At 36.3% G+C, this 16,620-nt stretch overlaps 1 pseudogene across 1 annotated transcript in view; it reads left to right on the forward strand.

The window, feature by feature from the left end:
* The window catches only part of LOC308338401 (UMP-CMP kinase-like), a 47,233-nt pseudogene extending 32,012 nt beyond the window's left edge, over positions 1–15,221 (forward strand). Inside the window, exons 2-3 of the transcript in view lie at positions 14,517–14,633; positions 14,848–15,221. The product of the transcript in view is annotated as a UMP-CMP kinase-like (transcript). The remainder of the gene's footprint in view (positions 1–14,516; positions 14,634–14,847) is intronic.
* The last annotated feature ends 1,399 nt before the right edge of the window (positions 15,222–16,620 follow it).

Raw genomic sequence — 16,620 nt, forward strand, 5'->3', positions numbered from 1 at the left:
GTGAAAACAATGTGGTAAATCAAGGAACTAAAAGCAGACGTGACTCTGAGAGAATGAAAGTCATGAGTACTGTTTCCAAGAAAGACCACCACCATTGACTAACTGGTTCAGTAATGGCCGGTAGTGTTTAAAGGCATAAGGAGGATAGGCCTGAGAACCTGCTGGAAGAAGATACGGTAGAAACCTGAAACATTGCTAAGAGAACATTTCAGTGAGTGAACATGGATCAAAGAAAAAGTGAATTAGAGAAATGCTTCTAGAAAATGAAAAATAGATATAAAATACTGTATCAGAAAGAAAGCCTGCAGAATTTCAGATTTAGCAAAGAATTTTAATCATCATCATCATCTCTTGGAAGATCCAGTTTTACATTTTTGTTATTTGGAGGGATGATAGTTATCTCACATAGAATGACAAATCTGTTTTAGCTCTTACTCTCTCCCTGTTTCTGTGATTTTTAAACGTAATGGCCAAAGTAAAGTATTTTAATCGCAGCTACTGCTTAGCTTGCTTAGGCTGCTTACTGCGACGGGACCACTTATCCCTTACCCATGAAATACACAGTCTGCGCATGCCTCTCAGATTCTAAATGTAAATAAGATGTCAAACCACAGGGGCTCCTGGGTGGCTCAGCTTTGCCTTCCGTTCAGGTCATGATCCCAGAGTCCTGGGATTGAGCCCCCCATGGGGCTCCCTCTTCTGCAGAGAGCCTGCTTCTCTCCATCTCCAAATCCCCCTGCTTGTGTTCTCTCTCTCGCTGTGTCTCTCTCTGTCAAATAAATAAATAAAATCTTTAAAAAAAAAAAAAAAGGAAATCAAACCACATAATAAATGGAGTGATCTTGGGAAAAGCAATGGATTAAGAGTCATAAGATTCTCGTTCAGGTCATATATACCTAGCTGGATGACATTATTCAAATCAGTCAGCCTCTCTGAATCCCATTTGCTTAGTAGCAAAATGGTGATAATAATATTTACCTTGCAAACCTTACACAGTTGTCTGAGTTAATCAAAGAATATTTTGTAAAATTTCAAGTTTTATAGAAATGTGTATTATTATTTAGGATATTAATGCAAACATAAGATAATTCTGTTGCAGTATACATGGTTTTTAATAGTTTTTAAGAACAGTCTGGCATACTGCTCATGTAAGCAACAATTCCAAGCTAGAAGTATTTGTTTAATAATTAAACTATTTTTTTGTTAATTGGATAGACAGAATGTTACTGTCTACGAAAAATACTTTTAAATTTTTACTGATTTATAATTCTATATATTAGATTTTAAAATCCCAGTGGTCCCCAGTCTCCTTAATACTCTTTTTTAAAAGGTTTTTATTTTCCCAGTGCATTGATTCTCAGTTATGATAGAGAATACCACCAATTTATAAGCTGCAGTGGGTTGCCAGTTTGAGTTACAGAAAAGTAATGTAGAGAGCAGAGGTATTCTGTTTCAAGAGCTCTTACCCATGCAGTCTCCTTTACAGTTCATTGCCCTTTTTGGGACCTCGAGATGTAGGAATGCTTTGGGAATCTCAGCCCTCTTCCGTTCTTCATCCACACTGATATTGCTTCAACAGTTCACGTGGCTTTAAAAATTTGCATATGCAGTTTTCCAGATTTAGACCCCCAGTCCTGAATTTCCTGTGACCTCTAGACTTAGACACCAAATGGCTCTGCACCGTCGTTGCATATCCAGTCTCTATCTCCAGATCAACTTCTCAGGGTTCTATCCAAAATTGTTTCTCTCCAGGTTTTCCCTATTTTTCCAATGGTGCCACTAAACCCTTGGTTGCTTAAGTCAAAAATATGGGTGTCATTCCTGATCCTTTCCTTTCCCTCTCATCCTCATTCAATCCGTCAGCAAGTTCTACTGATTCTACTGTAATGTATATCCCTATCATGCCCTATAAAATGCTATCTGATTGGATCCCTGGCCACTATTTTAAACTCATCTATGTAAAAGAGGCCTTTTTACTTGTCACTCTTCACAGCACAAAGCCCCCTTGGAAATGATATTTCTATATATGTGGGGTCTTTTAATTGTCTCTCTCCCCTATTAGGAAAGGACTTGTCCAGTTTTATTCTCAGGTCCATACCTACAATGCTGTCTGGCACTTTAATTCTTGAGAATGAATTAATTCATAGGCATTATATGTATCTATCAGTGGAAACAGGCTTGGGATCCACGGGAATCAGTTTAACAGCTGCACATGAACATCAGTGTGCTAAGCGTGATTTCATAAATGCATTCTTTGTTCACGAAGTACATTCTTGGCATTCCTTTTGAATACAGAGAGCCAAAAATATCATATTGATTCAAAGATATAATTCTACCTGTTTTCAACTCCAGGTAATTCTATAAGAAAGGAAGCTCTCAAAAACTGAGAAAAGGGAAGTCATTTTTGTTTTTGTTTGAATTATTCATCTCTCCAACTTCCATCCCTAGCTCCTGAAGGCTTATACTTAGGAACATTCTTCGTCTTTCCCCTCATAGTCAAAAATGGTGTTTAGATTTAGTGATAGTGACCATCAGAAGTAATATTATGCCAAATCCTTTCAAACTGTGTGGTAGCTAAAGCACATAAAAATGCGTCATGGTGTGGAAAAAATGTCATGGTGGTAAATCTGTTTTCCTACTCTTCACATCTCTTGTTTCCCCTAATAGTCTTTCAGACCATAGCCATAATAGATTAACTTTGCAGGGTGGATTTACATATTTCTTACCAGAAAAGTAGTGACTGCTTCAGATCTTCAAGTTGTATTTGAAATATTTAAATGAACCCAAATAATAACCTTCAGAGTTGTCTGGACCTGACTGATAATGAGTTTTATAGTATACTATGGTGTTCATTTGCTTGGGCTTGCAATAAATTAATGATCAGTAAATGTATGAAATGTGGTATGGTAAAATCTCTGGTTCCTCTCTTCTGAATTTATTTGAGCAATTACTAAAGTAGGTCCCATTGTTTTCAGATCAAATTTAATCTCCTAATCATGGAGCTTGTACCTCCTCCCATATTCGATGTTGGTTGATTGTACCTTTTTTATCCAGTCTCTCAAGCTAGAAGATACATTTCTAAATGCCCAGCTTTCCTTCATTTCAAATATCTATTGGGTTACCATATCCTCTCGGTTATGCTTACAAAATATCTCTGGCATCTATCCCTTTTTCTCCAACACTGTGACTTCTTTGAAAGATTGACCCATTCTAGTCTCATGGAGGTGTACTGACCTGGTTTCTGACTGCACCACACCTTCCCTATCAAGCCATAGAGGGGTCAACTCAGAATCATGTCCCTGAAAGGCAGTGAGGTTTGGGAATGGTGGGTTGGAGAGTTGCTATGTTGAGCATCTACAAAAAGAGTATAAGTGATGATACCAGACAGCCAGGGTTTCAGATCCTGCCTCTGCCTCTACCATGATACCAGACAGCCAGGGTTTCAGATCCTGCCTCTGCCTCTACCAGTGGTATCATCTCAGGCAGGTTCCTCTCTGGAACTTAATTTAACCATATTTAACTTTGAGATAATAATTAACACTTCATAGGGTTATTGTGAAAAATCACATAAGATCATATTACTAAAAGGTATTTCCTGACATGTGTTGGATGCTCACCAGATGTTAGTTCTCTTCTTGCATTCTCCTACCACTCTCGGCACCATTGTCTGTTACCCAGGACACACTTGCAGAAACCCTGCTTGCTTTCCTAGGCTTCTTGTATTGATGTCTTTGGAATAGCAAGGATTTCCTTTTTTCTCTATACCAGGATAAAGGAACTTGAAAAAGACCCTATTCTGTCTCAGGGAACCTGTTTCCTTCTATGCTTCTGAAAATCTTTATTATAGAAAGCTGGAACCTATTTCCCTTCATGCTGTTTTCTTGCTTTGATATGCATCAATGGCCCTCTCCAGGTGAGAAACAAAAATACAGATTTTTTTAGGTTTCTCTCCCTACCCTTGCAAATTTTTCCAAACTCAGTTCTGACACTTGTTCTTTTCAGCTGCTTGGCTTTCTCATAAAGTTCACCTTTGTTCACTCCTTTGTAACCACATGACCAGTCTCTCCAGTTAGAATGCCTCTCTCCACTTGCTGCTTATATGTCCAGTGGATGTCTGATCGTTTTAGATAAAGTCCCTTATAAAGCTTTGTCAGCCTTGGTCTCATCTTGATCCATTTTTCTCAGCTTGGTATTCCCCTTGCACTTGGATATGTGTCTATAAGCATGTATCATGTCATATCAGTACTGTGTATGTGCTATTTGTCTTACCCACTATCAAATCAATTCCTTGAATGGACGACAGTGCCACAGCACCTACAATATGCTTGAAGGTCCATAAATAATGAATGGCTAATAGAGGGTGTTATTATCATTATTCTTATTACTCTATTTAAAAATTTATTTCCAAGATTTTATTTATCAGACTACACTACTGTCTTGTACTCTATATCATAGACAAATACGATTTTTATTAAAGCTATTTTCATGTAATTCTGACATCAAGATTTAAAAACCTAAACAAATTCTCTAGTATGTGTGCTTTTCTCATTTGCATGAAAATCATGTTCTGCAATTGAGATTTTAAGTTCAGAAATTTCAAAGCCCTGTTTCAAAAAAAATCCAAGTCCTTAGTAAAAATTGTTCATATTTTAGCCAGTTTATTTAAATAAATTGGAAAATAATGGAGCGTAATTTCACCAACCTTCAAAATAAGCTCTCACCGTTTATCCCCAAATTTCTTTCACATTAGAAATCGGTGCCAAAAAATATATCTACCATGATAGCCTTGAGAGAAACTTCTTCCTTGGAGAAGGATGAGGAGATGTGGGAATAACCAGCATCCAGCTATTGTACTGCATTTAGGATCAATACAGCTAGGCCAAAAGCAACCACATCCACATCTACATCCACAATCTCTATCTTTCTCTCCTAGGATAAGGTAATGAACTTCTATGCTTCCCTGCCCTGGGTCTTCATCACTAAGGGAGAGGTCAGAGAGAGCAGAGCATTTGAACATCTAGCCAGCAAGTCTACCCTACTGTAGACCTAGACCAGAAGTTTTGAAGATTTCTATAATTTTATCTGGGGATGTGGAGGGTAATTGTACTGTCTCTTCCTATGTATGCCATGTGTTTATATTATTTGCATTATTTTAAGATATTTTTATAGATTATTTCCCATCTCCTAAGAAATCTGGTAGGTTATCTATGTCTTTACATTCTTTGTTTGCATATGAGAATTTTTCAAGAACCCACTTTGGAAAATAGCTGACGAAGTGGGGAACTTGTACTTCCTGACAGATCATGAGTTGAGAGTGTCTTTCAAGTTTGATTAGTTAAGCATCAAAAAATATTAGTTTCATGCCTAGGGAAAAATAATATCATTAGCCCCTTTTCATTACTTTAAAAGGAATTTTCTAACAAATCCAATTTATGTATAAATACAACCTTTTTAAAAGATTTTATTCATTTATTTGAGAGAGAGAAAGAACAGGAATAGAGGGGAGGAGCAGAGGCAGCAGGAGAAGCAGATCCCCACAGAGCAGGGATCCTGATGCCGGGCTCTGGGCTCGATGCAAGGCTCCATTCCAGGACCCCGGGACCATGACCCGAGCTGAAGGGAGGTGCTTAATGGACTGAGCCACCCAAGGGCCCCAAAAATACAACTCTTAATTGTCTATAACAATGGGGAATGGAAAATTGAAACCTATAGATAATCCAAAATTTTATTTTAAAGAGCACATTAAACCTTTATTCCCAATGAGCTTCTTTTTTTTTTTTTTAAAGATTTTATTTATTTCTTTGACAGACACAGAGATCACAAGCAGGCAGAGAGGCAGGCAGAGAGAGAGAGAGGAGGAAGCAGGCTCCCTGCTGAGCAGAGAGCCCGATGCGGGGCTCGATCCCAGGACCCCGAGATCATGACCTGAGCCAAAGGCAGCAGCTTAACCCACTGAGCCACCCAGGTGCCCCCCCAATGAGCTTCTTAACATTGCTCAGAGTTGAGAATTAATTAGTGTGGATTCCGCCTTTTTGTATTTGACACCTCACCCATGAAGGATAGGTTAATAGGTAGTAAATTAGGCACTCAGTAGATAGTAGCCAGAAAAGATTGAAATCAGAAACCAAAGGACTTAAGTCAACCACAGAATTCATATCTAGCCCTTAAAACTTTAAAATAAAATACATCTTTGTTTTGGTTTTATTGTAACAGTGGACATTCTGAGAACTAAATACAAAACATTTTGAGTGTGTGGATTTTCTAGAAAAGATTACCTCTTATCATTCAAAGGTATAGATTAATATCTTTGATTCAACTTTCTGAATCAAACAGTGAAATAACTATTTCCTACTGTCTCAAGTCCATTCCTTCCTGAGCAACAAAACAGAGAAAAAGAAAAAGAAACTTTCTCTGCTTCCCTTCTCAATTTTCCAAGTGCTTTTCATCAACAGAAAACCATTGTAGATGGGGTTCCATTCCGAAGTAGTTTTTTATTTGTGGTGTAAAGTCAGCATGCAAAAGAAAAAATAAATAAAAAGTAAGATCTGTACAGATGGTATCTTTGGTTCTGGCCCTCCCTTTAAAAAGCCTCACCGCCCAGCCAGTCAATACCCTCCAACAAAGTCCCAACCACAGAGAGTTTCCTCCGGAGACTCACCACCACTTCCTACGGCCTATTGGACATTTTTAGTTTGGTCTCCAAACTCTGACAATTTGGTTGGGTGATTTCATGAGAATTAGCCACAAATTTCTGAAGGGATATTTGTTTTCACGTACTATCATTTGAGGATAAGTCATATTCTGTATCTGTATGTAATATGCAGAATCTGAAATCCCGCACTGAAATTATCAAATGAAGCATAAGTGACATGTTAAATGTACCTAAAAAAATAATCATCTTCCTTAATAACCTAAAATCCAAAGCCTCCAAAGCTGGCATGGAGATAGAGGAATCTTGCTCTCATGAGAAGGCATGCAGACCCATACCCTTCACAGTCTTGCTCCTGGGCCTTCCCGTTTCTTTAGAGAACTCTTGATTCCATTTCCACATCCACACTGGCTTGAGTGGAACTAAGCAGTGCATCAAGGTTTGCACACTTGCCTTCCATTCTCCAAACATGTAGTTACTACTGCGTGTTGCTTCAAGGAAGCCAGCGCCTCTTGTAAGATACACCATTATTCTCACAGAGAAAATACTCAAGTCCTCCTTTGAAAAGAGAATCATTTACTTAAACTGTGAAAACAGTGTTGGAGACTGTGCTTTTTAATCCAAGGTGTATGCAATTTGTGAATACTTCGGAAATTACTAATATCCTCACTTACACCCAATAATAAACATTTTTGACAGAAGTATAAATATGATCTCAGTGAGAAGATAAACTATTCCTTGCTTCAAATTTGTAACTCCAAAATAGTATTTAGTCTACATATATACTGGCATTCCCCTAGTTTAAGTACACTTAACTTTTAGTCTTATTTACAAAACAAATTGGGTCACATTATAAGATTTGAAAATGAGTTTTAAATTTTAAAGTGAAAATAATTTGGCAGAGCATACTTTAAAAAAATCTCCCTGGTCATTTAAATATTTAATATGGATACAAATTTTTTGTAGTGTATTTGTTACTCTAGAATACTATTCTAGAGGGATTATAAGCCCCTTGAAATCATGTGCAGAAATGTACATGTCTGCATATAATATTTTTGAGGAAAAGATAAAATTTCTTACTTCAGAACCATAGCATAAGATAAAATCCATTTATTATGTGTAATTTCCTCTATGTGTGCAGGTTTTTAAATAGTAAAAAATATCGACATGTATGGACTCACTGAAATATATAAGAATATCAAAGAGTCCCTCAGCATATGCCCATAGATATATTTTCAGAGCAACAGGAATACTCTTGGTCATAAGATAAATGATATGTTTTACAATGATAAAACTTTATTATTCATTAGCTCATTTTATTATGCTCTGGTTTATCTTCATAAAGATAATAATTTCTCATGCCTTCTTTTGTTCACTTTATGGAAAGAATTTTTTTTGAGGAACCAAATATCTTGAAATTAATAATAGCAAAATAGATTTGAGAGGACCTATTTAATGAGTATTTGTGATCTCTCATGACATTTTGGTTGCTTTATTTTAAAATACAGAAAAACATTTTGGATGTTTAAAAAGTGAATGTGCAGTGGAGAGCTACGAACGTGAGCCCCTGCATTACCTTGCCACCTATGTCTTGAACTAGGAGACTGATGGACTTTCTCCAGATAATTTGTGTGAAGAAGTCTGGGGCCAAAAATGGCCATCACTTAACAAGAATGCTTTTCCATAGTTCTTTTTTCAGATCAATGCTTATGGCACATTTGAAGTAGAAATGGTTCTTAAATATTGCATATAAATATAAGATACAGTTCCACAAAAGAAAGGACTGTCTCACCCAATGCAGTATTCTCAGAGTCTGACATTCAATCAATAATTGACAAGTGAAGAGACAATTATTTGGACAGTATATACAGTAAATCAATAGTTATTCTTCTGGGCGCCTGGGTGGCTCAGTGGTTTAAGCCGCTGCCTTCGGCCCGGGTCATGATCTCGGGGTCCTGGGATCGAGTCCCACATCGGGCTCTCTGCTCGGCAGGAGCCTGCTTCCCTCTCTCACTCTGCCTGCCTCTCTGCCTACTTGTGATCTCTCTCTCTCTGTCAAAGAAATAAATAAAATCTTAAAAAAAAAAAAATAGTTATTCTTCTGATTCCTGCAAGTAGTAGGTGCATCTTGTGACTGAAGAATAACTGGAATAGCTAGATGTTTTTGTATATATGAGAGGAATTTGCTATTACGATGGACAAACATCATGGTACAGAAAAGTGATAATCTAGTCGGAGTGCACAAACATTTTGGCTTACAAAATACACAATAGTGATAAAAATATTAGTAACTAAGTTTTATAAGTCCTCATACATTAAAGGATATTAAGAAAATTATATAAACAAAACAAAGGAGCGTGCTTTTAATATCTAACCGGTACACTCCAAATTATTTAATAATCTAGAGAATGGGATTTGTTAAATTCACTGCTGTTGATGAAAAGTCCAGACTCAGTGACATCTTAACTTGTAGATGATTTTCTAACACAAAAATAATTTCCGTCCTGAAGAATAATAAACCCAAGTATTATAGATAATTATGTTGAATCTTACCTAGATCTTGTTACTAATAATGTTTCAAAATGCTTATAAATGCCCAGATCCTCAAAATGCTGTGAGTCTGCCTTGCTATCTGATTGGTTTATCCATTGGGGTTGAATAAAATCTTTGACCCATATTTAACTTATATTTATAAATAAGCCATATTGTTAACTTTTTGAAAATTGTACTTATACTATGGATTATTGTACTCTTCACCACCCCATGAAGTAGATACTAAAATCATCCCCATGCACTGTTATTACTAATAATATGATAGGTACTACTATCACCCCTGTAGGGAAACTGAGAATTATGGAGGTTAAGTGGCTTGCCCAAGGTCACACAGTCAGTAAGGATTGCATACTCTAATGCCACAAGCCTGTGCTCTTAACCACTACACTGTGACACCTGTCTAGAGGCTAGAAGAAAGCTCACACTGAATAAACAAGCTAAAAGCCATGTCTTACGTGAATCTGAAAAGCGTTGTTAAAGGCAAAGTGAATTTATGAAAGTACTTCCTTCATTAAGCAAATGCGATGATAGATATAATTAATTATATATAATGTATAATATGTATGATATATACATGCTGGCACATAAATGCACAGAAATATTCTTTCTTATAAGAAATGATCATCATGGTGCATATTTTGCAATTGAAGTCATAACAGAGGCAAAAATCTTTGTCTCTTTCACCGAGTCAAGCTAAACCATTTTCAGATCACCCCAGGATTTCACATTTGATGTTCTCAAGAATTCATATTATAGCAAAATAATGATATTTGAAGTTATATTTGAGGTATTCAAAACTTGTATCAAAATCTCAGAAATTAGAAGCCTTTGGATGGTGGAAGAATAGAGAAAATATTTTCAAGGTTTTGTGTTCTTTCTTTGCTCTTTTGTTTGTTTTTGTCTTCAAATTGGCAAACTTCAGACTTGTATAACAGGGTTTAAGTGTCTTGAAGTCACCATTTTCTTACCTGAAGTTTCTTCTTTAGGGTGTGAGAGTCTGAGTCAACAACACCTTTTCTTTGGCTGTTAAGGAAAGGCCACGTATGAGAGATTTTTGCATCTCGTTTAGACTGAAGTTGCAAAGGGTAGCACTCAGTTTGTCTTTGTCTGCTCTGTTACTCATCCTGGTTATAAACTGCTTTGAAAATTGCCATTGTTTCCACTAGTGGACTCTGCTTCCTTGAGAATCGTTTTTAAGTCAAAGTATACAGCATGAACAGACTTCTGCCTCTTTTAAGTCCCTAGAATGTTCCCAAACTGAAACTAGGAAAAATAAAATTACAAGCCTTCACTGTTTGCCACTTAATGCCATTTCCCAAATGTTGCCCCTGAGCTGACTATATCAAAAACCACCTAATCTATCTGTTAAAAAAAAAAAAAAGTATATTTCTTGGCCTTGTTCCTGACCTACTGGATCAGAACCTCTGAGCTGGGAACAAGGAGACAGTATTTCAATAAGCAAACAGATAACCCTTGCACTCTATAAAGCACTTTTTTAAAAAGCCCTCTATATATTTTTCTACAACTTGGACATGTACACAGATTCTTAACTTTTTACTCTGAAAAAAAACATGTACTTACATTTTAAATAAGTAACTTAGGAATCAGAGTTCACATGCTAAATTCTAATTAACTATAAATGAAAGTTAAAAAAAATAAAATAAAATAAAGTTATTTTGTTCCATCTGCAAAATATACATAGATTGGATACTTAACTCAGGAGGACATTTTGTTTTATGTATGGCAAGAAACTGCATAGTAAGATTGATGTCCTAGCTGTTGCAAATTAGCTGATAATCATGTTCATAATTCAGTGGTTGTATTACTGGAACAGAGATAGTGTATTTGGTTATAAAACCCAAAGTGGGAGTCCTCTAACCAGTAAACTACATGTGACATGTGATTGAATTTCTAAATTGGAACTGTAAGATGTCTGTGTGTGTGTGTGTGTGTGTGTGTGTAGATTGATGTATACGTATATACACACATACAGGTATGCATAAGAATGTATATATGTGTCCATACATGAGCACACACACAAACACACACACACACAATACACTGTTACTCTACCATATAACCAGATATGATGCTTTCCCAAGTTAAACAATCTATCTGTGCCCAATTTATACAGTAATGCAGTATTTGGTATCTATCTCAAAAAGTTAGGAAGTCTGTAGACCGTGGTTATAAAGCAATTAGCAATATTCTCGGCTATTTATTTTTCAATTTTCTTCCTTCCAGGACTGATTCAAGAAGTATTATTCCCATAATAAAAGACTAAATGTCATTTCCCAGTCCTTAAGTTGAAACCAAATTCCTTCCTACCATGAACTTCATCTATGACTGGATCTTACATTCTCCTAAAGAGATGTCCAAATTAGAAGTAAATTGAACCATTAGTTGGATCCATTTTGATTCCTTGTGATTAAATCATTCCCAAAGCATTTATTAAGCTGTCTGTCCCCTTTGGGAATGCACCTTCTAAAACAAATGAGAAACATTCCTTAGGGCACTTTCAGACCTTTGCATTAGTTGTAGTATTCCAGTGCAAAGAATCCTAGCTTGATAGTTTTATGGTCACAAATGCTAAGTTTACCAAATGAACACCGTCACTGCTTGTCCTGATTGTTCTCCAGGATTCTACCCAGCAGAAAAGGAAAGTCTTTCATTCCCCTCACTATCAGCAGAGCAGTCCACATTCATTGTCCACCAGTGGATATACTGCCCACTGGGTCAGATGGATTCCATACTAGTGCTTAGCTTCTTTTGGAAATCCTTGTGGTTCTGTGCAACCGGCTCACATCTTCAGGAAGAAAGCAGTAATTGCAGTAATTCTGTTGTTACCACAGAGAACTAAGATTGTGAGTTCACTCAATGCACTCATAAAAGTAGCATTAGCAAAAAGATTGTCTATCCCATTGAGATGATTTTAATAGGAGGAAGGCCATTTCCTCTTTTAGTTTTGGGGGATTTTTTGTGCTGACTCACACAACAGTGTGTCCTAGTAAATAACAGTTTCTCAGAAGATTTTATTTGTTTTTCATATTAAGTCATTCAACTTTTATTTGGAAAAAAATTTTGGTATCCACAAGTGGTATATTTTTTCTCCAAACGAGTCATTTGTTTTGGATAATAGAAATATTCAGTAAGTGTCAAATTAAGATGAAGTTACAGAATTCCCTAATGCTTTATTTTTTTTCAGAATTCCTTAATACTTTAAATTTAATAAGTTTCCAACTTATTAAGGACTGATATTTATTGGTATGATAATATAGCCTATCAAATTATAATTCCAAATTGTATTTGTAATGCCCCCATCTCTGAGAAGCTAACAGTACTGTATACAAGTAATTCATGATCATTTTGAACTCCAGTATCTACTCATTCCTACCCTTAGTTCTATAATTATAAATTATTGTTGATGATGTTTAACTTTGAATTATTAATATAGTATCATTACAACAAAATAATACTTGATAGATTATAGGGAAAGCATTTCATACAATTAATATCAATGCATAAATAGCACCTTTTTTTTTTACTCTTTAGACAATTTTTTTTTACCTAAAGTGTAATTAACATAGAGTGTTATATTAGTTTCAGCATACAATATAATGATTCAACAATTCTATACATTCCTCAACAAGAGAAGTGTATTCTTAAACCCCTTTATCTATTTCACCCATTCCCCACCTACCTCCCCTCTGGTAACCACAAGTTTGTTTATATTTAAGAGTCTGGGTTTTTTAGTGTCTTATTTTTTTCTCCTTTTTGTTAGTTTGCATTTTTTTCCTTGAATTTCACATATGGGTGAAATCATATGGCGTTTGTCTTTCTCTGAGTTATTTCTTTTTTTTTCTAAGATTTCATTTATTTATTTGAGAGCGAGAGACACAGTGAGAGAGGGAACACAATCAGGGGGAGTGGGAGAGGGAAAAGCAGGCTTCCTGCCAAGCAGGGAGCCTAATGCGGGACTCAATCCCAGGACCCTGGGATCATGATCTGAGCTGAAGGCAGAGGCTTTAACTCACTGAGACACCCAGGCACCCTGACTGACTTATTTCACTTAGCATTGTGCCCTCTAGTTCAATGCATGCTGTCTCAAATGGTAAGATTTTATTTTTTATGCCTGAGTAATATTCCATCGTATGTGTGTACAAATATAGCACCTCTTTATTTGTCTACTGATGGATACCTGCGTTGCTTCCATATCTTAGCTGTTGTAAATAATGCTACAGTAAGCATAGGGATGAATATATCTTTTCGAATTAGTGCTTTTGTTTTCTTTGGGTAATTACCCAGTGGTGGCATTACTGGATCTTATGGTAATTCTATTGTTAAGTTTTTGAAGAGCATCCGTAGTGTTTTCCACAGTGGCTACTCCAATTTGCATTCCCAACAATGTATGAGGATTCCTTTTTCTCCACATCCTCATCAACACTTGCTGTTTCTTGTATTTTTTATTTTAGCACCTTTTTTTAGTTGCAATATTAGCAATCCAATCAAACTGTCTTCTGTTGATAAAGAATTTGTTAATAAAAAAAAAATTGACTGGGACACCTGGGTGGCTCCTTCGGTTAAGCATCTGCCTTTAGCTCAGGTCTTGATATCAAGGTCCTGGGATTGAGTCCTGTATCAGACTCCCTGCTCAGCAGAGAACCTGCTTCTCCCTCTCCCTCCCTTCTCCCTCTGCTTGTTCTCCCTCACTTGCTCTCTCTCTCAAATAAATAAATCTTAAAAAAAATAATTTGACCCACACGACTTAACAGACTGTAGGTTCAAGGTCACACACAAAAAAGGCTCGGTTTTTCTCCATATTCTCAATTCTGCTTTCCTCTGGTAGCTTCATTAACAAACCTTCATTGTCTTTATAGAAATAGTCATAGTAATTCTAGGTTTATCGTTTGTTAGCCTAGCAATACCAACAGAATAGAAAACCTGTTTCCCGGGAGTTCCAGCAAAAGTACTGAGATTGACCATCATTGCAATTTTTTGATTAGCCAATGTGAGGCATGTTCACAGTCTAGAAGCTAAGAATATATGTCTAGCCTTGCCGGAGTAAAGAGGAATAGTTCCCTAAAGAAAATCAGGTGTTCTTCCTGGAAGTGAGGATAATGAATTCTCCATAGAGAAAAATAGGGAACATTCTCCATGATTTAATAGTAGAAATAGATGAGAGATTCGAGGGAAGACACTTGCCTGGAGAGGGCATAGAAGCCCTGTACCCTCATGCTATGCATCTAGTTGAATGTTCCTGAGTTACATTCTCTTCATTGTAAACTGGTGATCTAAAATATGACACGCACACCTATCTGCAAGAGAAGTTCTTCATGATGAAAGGAGCAATCCAGACTCATAGTATGATGAATCATTGAAAAATACATTAAAGATGTGCAAAGATTGTGCCAGTTGAGAAAACCATCAGTTAGTTAAAGAGGGAAATGGATTAGGGGCACCTGGGTGGCCCAGGTGGTTAAGCAGCTGTCTTCAGCTCAGGTCATGATCCCAGGATCCTGTGATGAAACCCTATATCAGGCTCCCTGCTCAGTGGGGATTCTGCTTCTCCCTCTCTCTCTCTGCTCCCCCTGCTTGTGTTCTCTTGCTCATGCTTTCTCTCTCAAATAAATGCATAAAATCTTAAAAATAAAGAGGGAAATGGATCAGACAATGGCTCCCAAAGCTCAAAAGGATGAATTCTTCATGGATGGGTTTCCAAGAAATCAAGACAACCTTCAAGGTTGGAACAAGACCATGGATGGAAAGGCAGATTTATCTTTCATTCTGTTTTTTGACTGTAATAATGAGATCTGTATTGAACTATGTCTTAAGGGGGAAAAAGTAAAATAAGAGGGATAACAACAAAGAGGGCTTGGAAAAGAGAATTTGAATGTATCTTCAGTCAATATAGCCAATTATTGGCTTATATGAAGAAATGGGGAAAGTCAAGAAAATAGATGCCTCTAAATCTGTCATTGAAGTTTTTGAAGTTGCAAAGATTTTTTTACAAAGAAGATAAACTCTAAACCTGAAAGCATCCTTGAAATCATGCTTGAATATTGCCTTGATAGCTTCTATGACAACCCCTTTTTAAGGCAATTTTAACCTTTCGTAATTACACCTCAGTTAATGGCTGGAAATTATATAGTAAGACAAATTAAAATTTTTATCTTCAATTTTTTTTTGGTCACAGTTGTAGACAGCGAGTTCAAGTCTAACTTAATCTTAGCTATGATGTAGACAAAGCAAAGAGATCAGCTAGTTCTTTGCTTTTACTCAAAAAGCGTATTCTTTTATAGTTTGTGCATTCTGTGAGCAAAATTCTAGCATGTGTGTATATCCCTTTAGTAATTACAGCACATTAGGATTAGGGATTCCCTACTTCCTCATTTTCTTGTAGGTTTTAAGTTTCCAGCCTGTGAAGTGAATTTGTGGACCAAATACCAAAGGAACCTTTTGTGTAGTCAGTTCTTAAAAAATGCATTTGGTAAACAAAGTCATAAAGTGAATTCCTAGAAGTGTGTTAATACAGGGGCTTCTGGGTGACTCAGTGGGTTAAGTGGCTGCCTTCAGCTCAGGTCATGATCTCCGGGTCCTGGGATCAAGCCCCTGCCTCCCACTCCCTGCTCAATGGACAGTCTGCATCTCCCTCTCCCTCTGCCCCTCCCCCTGCTTGTGCTCTCGCTTTCTCTCAAATAAATAAATAAGTAAATGTTTAAAAAAAAAATGTGTTCTAGTATTTATCAAATAACTGACCATTTCCTATAGAAAGGTAAGAAAACTTGGGCTTTGTTTTATTACAACTTATACTAAGTTGTGTGACAGAACATCTTCCTTGCTTCTGGGGATTGGGATGCAATCACTGGGGGTTCAGAGCCTAGGAGAACTGTCAGCTTTATTCTGACATAAATCTGAGGGTAAGAGGCAAGGATCACATCTAATGACATGCGTTCCTGTGCTGTCTTCCATAGTGTTACTAATTATTAAACAAATCTTAACAAAATTTCTAGCGGTGGAATCTTGTAATGCATGTACTGGGTTTATTTTAAAATGATTTGGTGAGTGTTTTAATAACACTTTATTAAGAGGTTTTTTTTTTTTTCCTTAGACTAAATACAGGGCGGGTATGAAATAAAGAAATCTAAAAGTTAAATTTCCCATCTGTGTTTCTTGAATACTTTTTTTCAGTGACTTGTTTAAGGATATTTAAAAAACATTGCACTTTGGTCAGAAAAATAATAAATGTATCTTAAAAGTGTTAAAAATGAATCTTAAAGACTTCAAATGCATCTTAATAAATAATTATTAGATTATTTGAAAGCATATTATACATTGGCTCACAATTTTCTAAATTCTTACCTCATACTCTCTTTTGGTAATACAACATATTTTTTAAATAAATGGTACTTAACCAATTA

The sequence above is a fragment of the Martes martes genome (assembly GCF_963455335.1).
Source record: "Martes martes genome assembly, chromosome: 1".
NCBI lineage: Eukaryota > Metazoa > Chordata > Mammalia > Carnivora > Mustelidae > Martes > Martes martes.